Source organism: Macrobrachium nipponense, chromosome 24, assembly GCF_015104395.2.
Source record: "Macrobrachium nipponense isolate FS-2020 chromosome 24, ASM1510439v2, whole genome shotgun sequence".
Taxonomy (NCBI): Eukaryota; Metazoa; Arthropoda; class Malacostraca; order Decapoda; family Palaemonidae; genus Macrobrachium; species Macrobrachium nipponense.
In genome coordinates, this window is record NC_061091.1 from 27,746,063 (window position 1) to 27,756,473 (window position 10,411).

Genomic DNA, 10,411 nt, shown 5'->3' on the forward strand with positions numbered 1-10,411 from the left:
TTTATTTATGAAGTCAGTTCTCTTATTTGAATCAACAACACACAGACAAAGATACAGACTACACAATTGAGCTCAAAGGCCTCGTGCGAGGACCTATGAGGTCATTCACCACTGAAAGGGAAACAGAGAGAGAGAGAGAGAGAAGAGAGAGAGAGAGAGAGAGAGAGAGAGAGAAATTTAAAAAGCGTAACCGGAAGGTAAGTTAGTAATGACTATATTGTACCGCGTGAGGTGAACTGTAGGCACTAGCCTCCACCCCACCCACCCCCTCCACCCCGCCGGGTTAGTAACAGAAAACGGGAACAGCACTTGAATTGCAAACTCCAATCTCAAGCAGACGAATGACTTTTATTCTTCTCTCTGTCTCCAATCTACGGAATTTTCTCATACTGACTAAGCTGCTGCTAATGTTCTTGATTGAGTTGGCTTTATGCCAGCACGGGCTCCTGCTCAAGTCGAAACCCGTACGTAATTGACCCTTAAGTGTTGGACACTGACCCTATGTAGTTTCAAGATAAACATTAAGTCATTAGTTTATGTATTTTATCCCTTATGGGACATAACAGGTTTAGGAATGGTAGTAATCCACCAGGCGATGCAATTTATAGATAAGGAAAGGATGTAGTTATAACAGACACCGCCTTTATCACAAAGACGACGAGAAAAAATGATTCGTCCAAAAATCTTTGTATGAACTGTACTGAGGTTCGTTGGAGGAGAAATGTAGTACCATTCAACATTTGAATAGTCTCTTCCATTTTGCTTTCCTGAGGCGAAAGGGCTAAGCTAGGTCACTACGAGAAGTAAGGCATAAACGTTTGAATCGTTCGTAATAAAACGTTATGTTTCGCCATTGTAATTTATAGCCTTTCGAGAAACAGGACAATTGAGTTTGAAACGCTCGTTATGAAATGTTTACGTTACGTCGTCACAAATCAAACATATTAATTCCCCCCGAAGTGTTGATGTCCACCTCACTCCCAGAGGATGAGTATATGAGCATTTCCTCAGTTCCTCAGAGCCCAAAATAAGCTAAAACTCATTCGGAGCAAATCTGAAGGTATTCTCTTAGCCATCTTTCCCTTTCATCGGGCTCCAGTGAGGGAAGGAATTTGGGAGGAAATGAAACCAATGAAACCTTCAGTTGTCGTGATCACTTCGAAGTTGGAGAAAGGAGATTCGTGGAGTGACAACACTTAATCGTAACTGATCGAGGCGGGTATTATGTCAGTGCTGCGAATGGATTACGGATTCGTTTCTCGTTAATTGTGGCGTCAGGACGAACATTATTCATACTTTCCGTTTTTATAATGACTGGTTCCCATTCCGAATATTTAAAGATTTAGGCTTCATCGAAAATTTGAACTAAAATTAAACTGGAAATTCATCACATTTCAGGCACTTCTCGTTATATAATTATTTTGCAGGGATGATTTAGGGATTCTTTAATATTTCGTCGCAGTTAAAGATACCTGTCGATGTCTAAAAGAGTATTCAAGGATAAGAGCGTTTGTTACTTGTTGACTGCTTATCGAGGTCCCACACCACTTCCGGTGTTTTCGCAGGATTTCCATTGTCAAATTAACAGCTTATTCATTGGATGTATTTAATCAAACTACAAATTCCACATACACTTTAGATCTTCCATAACATAGCATCGAGTAAACAAAAAGATTTTAAGTTGCTTTTTGTAAGACTTCAAGTCCTCAATCTGCTTCAGTTCAAGAGGATGCCTGTTGTATAATTAGGGGCTGCATATATTAGGAAAACCGTGGCTGTACCAACTTTAAACTATCTGTAACTAGTCTAGTACCAGACGATTTATTGGTTGTATAAACTGTAGTAGGTCCCTCAAATACCGAGAAGGGTCGATTTTAACCACTGGATGGGTTAAAACAATATTTTGTTATTCTGGTCTTCACCGGGAACCAGGGCAAATAGATTAAGACGGACAATATCCTGTCCCATGGAGTAACACCTATTAGTCTAGCAGCTCTATTCATAATTATCTACTCTCTCGACGTGGTTCGGTAGTCACGCAAAGCCGTTGGTCCCGTTGCTGAATAACCTATGGTTCCATGCAACGTTAAAACACCATACAAACAAAACAAACAATTTTCTATAGTTCCTCGAGCTGTACGTTCGGCAATTTATAGTGCATAGAGGTACACTAATCTATACGGTTTATAACAGTTTGACAAGATTCTTAACAGAACTCTCAAGATATTTCCTCACAAAGACTATATTCTTAATTAATTATCAAGCAACTTTCACTATTATTAATTTGTATACAGTGACAACACCAAGTACACCTCGAGATCACGGACCCTTTCAGTTGTCTAAACCAAGTTTTCATTTCTCGGGGATAATTTAAGTATTCTCTCTACTGACAAAATAAAAGAAAATTTGTATGGCTTAGAAGTAATCTTAAAACTTTATATGTAGGATTATAGTCATCCTGGCGATTTATCTCAGAACTGCAGATGAAATATTTAAAAAGTTAACGTACTTCAGTATCTGTACTTCACGATAGCTTACACATTCATAAAGTTAGCCTGAACTAATTAACAGCACCCATCATGAATGCAATGTATATAACCATAGGATTAAGAAACAGCATAAACTCTGTAGAATGTGCAGTATAAAATATAATAAATGTCAATATTTAGTTTTCAGTCAGTGTACGGTATTTTAGTTAACAACCCAAGACCAGTTTCATTGTGCTTTAACATTTAATAAAGCCTTCTTCAACTGGCGAAACTCCCTTAAGCCCCGTCCACACGACGGGCAAATGCCCGGCAGGCAGACACTGTTCCCAATTCTGTGTGATATGGGTGGCGATCACGAATGTAGATGACGTCATAGACGTTTAAGTATTACAAGATATCAACCGAAAAAAGCTTATCAAAATTCTCAAGTTATTGGGCTGGTGTGGGGAGGCGGGGGACACAGGAATATTTGCCTGGAATAACCCGCCCCGGATGCCAAATACTCTAGGAACACCTCTGGAACTTGGAGGGAGAAGGTGTGTTTTGAAAAGGTTTTGAAATTCGTCAAAGCTTAATAATCAATATGTACTATTAGTGATAGTGATCAGATTAGTGACGATACTGATGATATTTAATGCAGAATAATCAACTCACTGGCGAGTTGTAGTACATGGGAAACAAATAACCACATTCATGCCAATGAATAAAATTCAAAATAGTAGCTTTCGGTAGCGGTTCTGCTGCCTTCCTCAGCGGGAGAGTGTGTGTGTATGTGTGTATTTATGCAGTTAATATCAAAGAATTAAAAGAAAATTATGTAATAAATAGCACCCCTGTGAATGATAGCCACGAGCCGCCACTGCCGTAAACGCTCTCTCTCTCTCTCTTCGTTTATTGGCCCCTGACTGAACTACTTATGTATTTAAAACTGCTCTCTCTCTTCTTCGTTTATTGGCCCCTGACTGAACTACTTATATATTTAAAACCGATGTGGTCTTTATACATTAGGTTAAAAGATAAAGAACCTTAACTGTTATTACGATTTAACTTCTCTGCAAACGAAACTAACACACTTTATCCCGTACGTTATCATCTTATCTTGTTCATCATCATTCTTTTTTTTTCATCCCCATGTTCATCAAAACAGTGTTAAAGCGGAATAATGATTCTTCTAGGCATCCAGTGAAAGTCCGTGCAACTCTCCCCCCCACCCCCGCCCCATCCCCCCTTCCATTGCTTCTCGCCCTCCCAAGTCTCTTCCTTCCCACTTACTCCAAGTTGACTGGGATCAGCCTACACATTAGTACTATCTTCTGCCTAGCTCCCCAGACGAGATGGGCTTCCTCTTACTTTCTAAAGCTGATCGACGTAAGTTGTAACAGCGTCAGGGTAATCAGTTTTTTAAACTAAAAGAAATTATAAAAAAGATTAAAACTCTGAGTTTTTCTTGATGCTGGGAGAAGATGCGGGAAATAAAGATTTATGTTTACATGCGTACAGTCAAATACCCCCAAAAATATGTATGCATTAATGACAGATAAGTCAAAGATAAAATGCCGAATTAACGTATAGAAAGAGCGTTGCTTATTCATCGGGTAATTTCAAAAGTTGCAAGTTTATAAAACAGGCAGAAAAAGGCAGACTATTTTGCTCTTAGGATTACCACAGAACCAAAACAAAACAAAAAATAATAATAATCTTCACAATATCCCGTAATATATTTTGCAGCCGAATTTTAAAGATAGCATTCTTACGATGCAGAATGAAAAATTAAGGGCGGACCAATATACTGTATATCTATCTTCATAAAAGTAATCTTGATACTACGTAACATTGGAGGACGTGGAGGGGTCTTCATGGCTCAGTCGTCAGATTGCATTTTATGTCAGACGAATCGGGATTGCAGTTTTTATTGATGCCATTTGTGATGGGACTTTCTACAGAAACCCAGTTGCGTTAATACAGACAAAAATAGATTTCTCTCGACACCACGAAGCGTAACGTCAATGATAATAGTACTTTCTTGATAATCACATATAACCGACGTTGCCTGCCACAGCTCTGACTGCCCTCTGCCCGGCGTCTGACCCAAGTCACGTTCGCCTGCCTGTGTCTACTGCCCGCCTTAATTGGGCTGTTTGATCTGGTAACACTGTTTCAAAGCGAGAGAATTCCGGGCAAATCAGAGTGCCTGCCGGGCATTTGCCCGTCGTGTGGACGGGGCTTTAGACTATAGCTATCTTGATCAGTAGTTCATAAGGGAACAAACTTAGTTTAGCTTTTTAATTTTTAATAAAAATCAGGCTACTAATATGTACTTAATAGGGATAAGCAAGATAAATGGTCTTTTTTTTTTAATTACAGTCAATCCCGAATTAAACCTACCTTTCTACAGGATTTTCATTAATTTCATGAGAACTTCGAGGGCAGTCTAATTCCAACCTCAACTTCGAGGGCAGTCTAATTCCAACCTCAACTTCGAGGGCAGTCTAATTCCAACCTCAACTTCGAGGGCAGTCTAATTCCAACCTCAACTTCGAGGGCAGTCTAATTCCAACCTCAACTTCGAGGGCAGTCTAATTCCAACCTCAACTTCGAGGGCAGTCTAATTCCAACCTCAACTTCGAGGGCAGTCAATTCAACCTCAACTCGGGCAGTCTAATTCCAACCTCAACTTCGAGGGCAGTAATTCCAACAACTTCGACAGTCTAATTCCAACCTCAACTTCGAGGGCAGTCTAATTCCAACCTCAACTTCGAGGGCAGTCTAATTCCAACCTCAACTTCGAGGGCAGTCTAATTCCAACCTCAACTTCGAGGGCAGTCTAATTCCAACCTCAACTTCGAGGGCAGTCTAATTCAACCTCAACTTCGAGGGCAGTAATTCCAACCTCAACTTCGAGGGCAGTCTAATTCCAACCTCAACTTCGAGGGCAGTCTAATTCCAACCTCAACTTCGAGGGCAGTCTAATTCCAACCTCATCTTATAGGGCAGTATAATTTAAACTTCGAAGGCAGTATAAATCTAACCTAACTTCGAAGGCAGCATAAATCTAACCCCAGCCCATTATACCAAAGACAAGAATGCAGTATACTAAAGACAACTTGCGTTAATACACTCTCCTTTCAGGCTGCTGCCAGTTCCTCTCCCGCCCAACTAAGGAAAGTAAAACTTAAAAGTATCAAAATTTGTTTAGGGGAGGGTTCCAAAGAACAATAGTGCTATTCAAGAGATACATATGCCTACAGAACTTTTCGAATTAGGAACCCTTGCCTTACAGTATTTATACTATTTTAACCGAAAGTATTTAATGACAAAATTAAGTTTAATTTCCAAAGTAAACTAAACCCATTTAATTCATCAGTAAGCTTAATGGTAATTAAAAAATTTAACTACCTTAACCCAAAACTATTTCTGGGTAAATTTCCAGCCCACCACTTAACTTATAAGCCTATTTGCTTCTATTGAAATAGGCTAAAGTTTCACAGCATTCATATGCAAAGTTTTAGGTTTAACGTCTAAGTAATAAATTTGTCCTATTACTAAAATCTGAAATCTAACTATTCAGAGACCCGTTGCTCCTAATGCTATTTTCTCATAAAATGCAGTCATTATCTTTGTAGAGGTCAGAACCTTATGACTCCTTAGAAATTAATTTTATTTAAATTAACATACATTGAACAATTGAGGTATCAACCAATATCAAAAGAAGTTTCCTTAGAACCATACCTCTAGTCTATTAGTTATGTAAACCATCAGCCGTAGGTCTTACGTAAATCCCATTAAATCCCACTAGAAGAAACCATCAAGGGCTGAATTTTACGACTATTACCATCTTCAATGCAGAGGCTTCATAGTTAATTTAAATTAACCTATAACCTACTTCAAGTTTACCAGACATTGTTATTACTTAGACCAAAATTAGGACAAACCATTTAGGATATTAAGGTAATAAATCATACAAGTAAAACAAAACTGCAGAAGTATTTGTATTTTAAAAATTGTTACAAAAAAAACAACACAAAGTAATTTTCCAGCTCATTGCAGGAAGATTACAGCTTTGCGGTATCTGTACGGACTTCACCTAAATATACCAGGCAGTCTTGGAAACACTGTATTCAATTCAAGACAATGAAACTGGAAAACCCACTACAGAATTGAAGATTTTCCTGGTACCAAATTATCTGGTGGCGTGAAGTCTACTGTTCTGTGGGTTAAGTCTACAACAATCTGTAGGGAGTAATTATGGCTGAATTGAGTAAAATTAAAAGTCCAAATTTATGGTGGTTTAATCTGTCACACGACAGAATAAGTGTTTGACTAATAGTGTCATAAGTACTGAATAAGTATGCTTTAACAATAGTACACTCAATTACATTACATTATAAAGTTTGCCATGAAAAGTAGGATTACAGCAGTGTTATACTTTGGGATTTTGATATTAGGATAAAAAATTGTCCACTTACCACTTGGACTTATGAAAAATTAAGTTTGGTTAAAAATAGAAAAATACTTTTAATATGGGCAAACGTTAATACCATCAAAACCACAATATTTTAATTAAAAGGACTAAGTTATTTATATTGAATTATTGAGTTAAGGGCAGATTATTTGGTCTACTGCGCATTGCTAAACGCCTGTTAAGAGAAACTAAACTGCTACAAGGGATCAGAACCTACACCGAACTATTCCAGCTCAAAACACTACTTTATAAAACAAATTGGACTTTTTCCAAAGTCCAACACTTCCAAACAGTATGAACCTGCAAGAACCTACGGTTTAAAAAAAAAAAAACCTGACAAACCCACCACCACCCGCCATACCTCGGCACTTTCAAAGCCCCCACCACAACCCACACAACAAAATACTGAACTCTCCACACTCTCACAACCCACCATTCACAACTGTCACAACCCATCATCACATCCAGAAAAAACAGTTATCCTACCAACGGTCGTATGCGTGGTAGACAAAGTCTACTATGCACAGACCTGGGGCCACCTTTGCTGTAGCAGCACGGCCACTCCAACAAAGGTGGCCCCTATTAATTTAAGAAATTTAAGATAAAACTTAAAACTAAAGTGTTCAGGGTTTCTTTTAATTTAATTACTAAACTGCTATAAATCAACAGATTTACTTAATTTAAGATTTGAAAAAATTTAGTAGATTCAAACAAATTTTGGACGAATGTGGATTTTAAAAGTTGAAAATTAAGAGGTTAAAGCCTTTCAACTTAAAAACTTTGTATTTTTACAGTTTTAAATTAAGTTTAAGCTTCTCAATTTCAACAAATACGAATTTGGTAATTCTAAGCCCTCATTCTGCGGTAAAGTAGACTACGGCAGTTAAAGTTTCCCTACGTTATTTTACTTACTGAACAAAAATTTAAAGTAATATTTATTCTGAAGACTAATTAAACCCCAGGAGGCAGTACTAAACACTGCGAAATACATTGGACGCTCCAATCCCTAGTGGATGTCGTATCCGCGGTTACATTCCTTGCAGTCTGCACGGAACTATTCCTTAGAATTACCCTGCAAGAAACTTAACCACGAATAAGACGTCCACTAGGGATTGGGGTGTCCAATGTATTTCTGTGTTTAGTACTGGCCCCTGAGGGTTAATTACAGTCTTCCGAATAAATATTACTTTAAATTCTTGTTCAGCAAGTAAAATCACTTAGGAAAAAGTCTACGTTACGCGGAATGAGGGCTTAGAATTACCAAACAAAATTTAAAATTACATTTAAATTTCAGCACATTCTAACAATTAAAAGAACTTTACACTTCACAAAATTTCAGGTTAAAAATATAACTTATTACAAGCTAAGAATTTAAAACAAAAACTTCCAATTTCAACAAAAATTTGAAAAAAAATAAACATGAAAAAAATTGATAAAATTATTTCAATTTTAGATTTTCTGAAAAATTCAGAAGAATTTAAAATTTGAAAACTAGATTTAAAGATTAAAGCCTTTAAATTTAAATAAAAGCTGAAGAAAAAGATATCCTTTGAATTTAAAGAAATATGAAACTAGCAATTTACGGCCGAGTATAGGAATTTGCCTATTTCTGGATCTAACGTAACAGATAGCACAAAGTTAAAACTTACTGAAAAATCGGTAAAAATAAACTTATTTTAAAACCAATACTTTTAGTTTTCTTGGTATGAAATCAGCTAAATATTTAGTCTTTAGTCTTCGTAGATTCCATAATCTAAGCTATCGCCACATACCTGAAATAATTATATTTATCACAAACACTAAGGTTAAACTGTTTGGTAATTCTAAGCCCGCATTCCGCGGTACAATAGACTATAGCAGTTGACTTTTTCTATGTTATTTTACCTGCTGAACAAGAATTTAAAGTAATATTTATTCAGTCAACTGTAATTAAACCGTAATTTACCTTTGAAGACTACATGACAGTACAAGGGGTGCGGTGTACCAACGTACAGAGCTCAAAGGTTAATAACATTACAGTTGACTGGCAAAATATTACCTTAAAACTCATTTACAGTAAGCAAAACATAGGAAAAAGTCAATTGCCATAGTCTACTTCGACTGAACAATCTTCGAAGTGTTGGTTCGGGGCCAAGAAACAAACCTCCATATTTGAATGCTAGTAGGGGGTGTGGGATACGTAACTAACAGGGAGCCTTATGTCCGGTAAGGGTGGGGGACGTAGTGGGATACCAGAAGAGGAAGGCAGAGGTAAGAGTTGGTAAAGCCACTCTGGGATATGGTGGTAAATAATTCCCAATAAATATCAGACATCAAAAGCACTAAACCTTTGGAACACTAAAACACAATATAACAAAGTACATAATGATGGAACCTTACCTTGAAGGGGTGGAGGATAGAGTTCAGCAGCCACTTCCACTAAGGCGTGGAGCCTCGTCTTTGGGTCATGAAGTTGATTTTAAAGTACACCACCCGACAAAGTTATACTTTATGGCCATACCAAGGCGTTGCCTCACGAAGTTCCCTCTACCGCCTTTCAATTGTATTTGTATGGGCACCGGTTACTGGGTCCACAAAGTTAGTGTGGTTGACTGTCAAGTGAGCGTAGCCTTCGTCTGCCAGGCAATCATAAGCCTTCCAGCAGTCAGAAATAAGTGGTCCCCTTTACAATGTAGTCCTTAATCACAGTAAGCTAAGTTGCGGCACTCCTGTCTTTTACTGGCACTACAAAAAACTCTTCTCTGCCTACAGACTCCACCAAAAACCCACTGACCCTCGACAACCCGGCCTACATTATACTTTCTCTTGCCGAACTTTGCTTCGTCGATCTCAACAGTTATACCGGGACCACCCGAGTTTCTTCTGCCGGATACACCAATGTGCTATGACCTGAAATGGAAATTAGGGTTAGTGACAAAGTTTAACAAAACTGTCTACAAAAAAAAACCTACTTAAAAAAATTTGACTTAAAAAATAAAAACTTACTTCCCTGGAGTAGCTGGACCAATCATTAATGGCTACGTCACTTAAACCGAGCTCTGTCCTCGCAACTCTATGGCTAAAAAAATTGCTGACAAATAAGGAGAAGCAGAACAAACGAAACAGTTATGTACGGGGCAGAGTCGAGTTAGTAATGGGCCCGGAGGAGGTGGAGGTGCCTGGGACTGCTTCCGCCATCGTGCTGGTGAAGTGAAATGAGACACTGGCAATTTTGTCAGGAGGAAGGGGGTGGGGGGTGGGGGTGGGGGTTGGGGGGGGGGGGGCGGGCTGACAGAAACCCCCCCCCCCCACCACGAAACAGTAGGGAGGATGGGGTAGGGGGTAAATATTCAAGTTTGTGAAAAAGAAAAAAAACACGAACACTGTCTTGTAATGGGTGGACAATATAGGAAATGAGTGAGGCCTGTTTGGGGGTAATTGAAGTTGACAAATGTTGAGTGAAATCGTACAAACATGGCTT

General features: G+C 38.3%; 1 long non-coding RNA gene across 1 annotated transcript; it reads right to left on the reverse strand.

Moving 5' to 3' along the window:
• Nucleotides 1-6,460: 6,460 nt before the first annotated feature.
• On the reverse strand, nucleotides 6,461-10,174 carry LOC135203855 (uncharacterized). Its single transcript, XR_010312053.1, has 2 exons — nucleotides 9,331-10,174; nucleotides 6,461-6,719 (listed from the first exon to the last, which is right to left on the reverse strand). It is a non-coding gene; the product is annotated as an uncharacterized LOC135203855 (long non-coding RNA).
• Nucleotides 10,175-10,411: the final 237 nt, after the last annotated feature.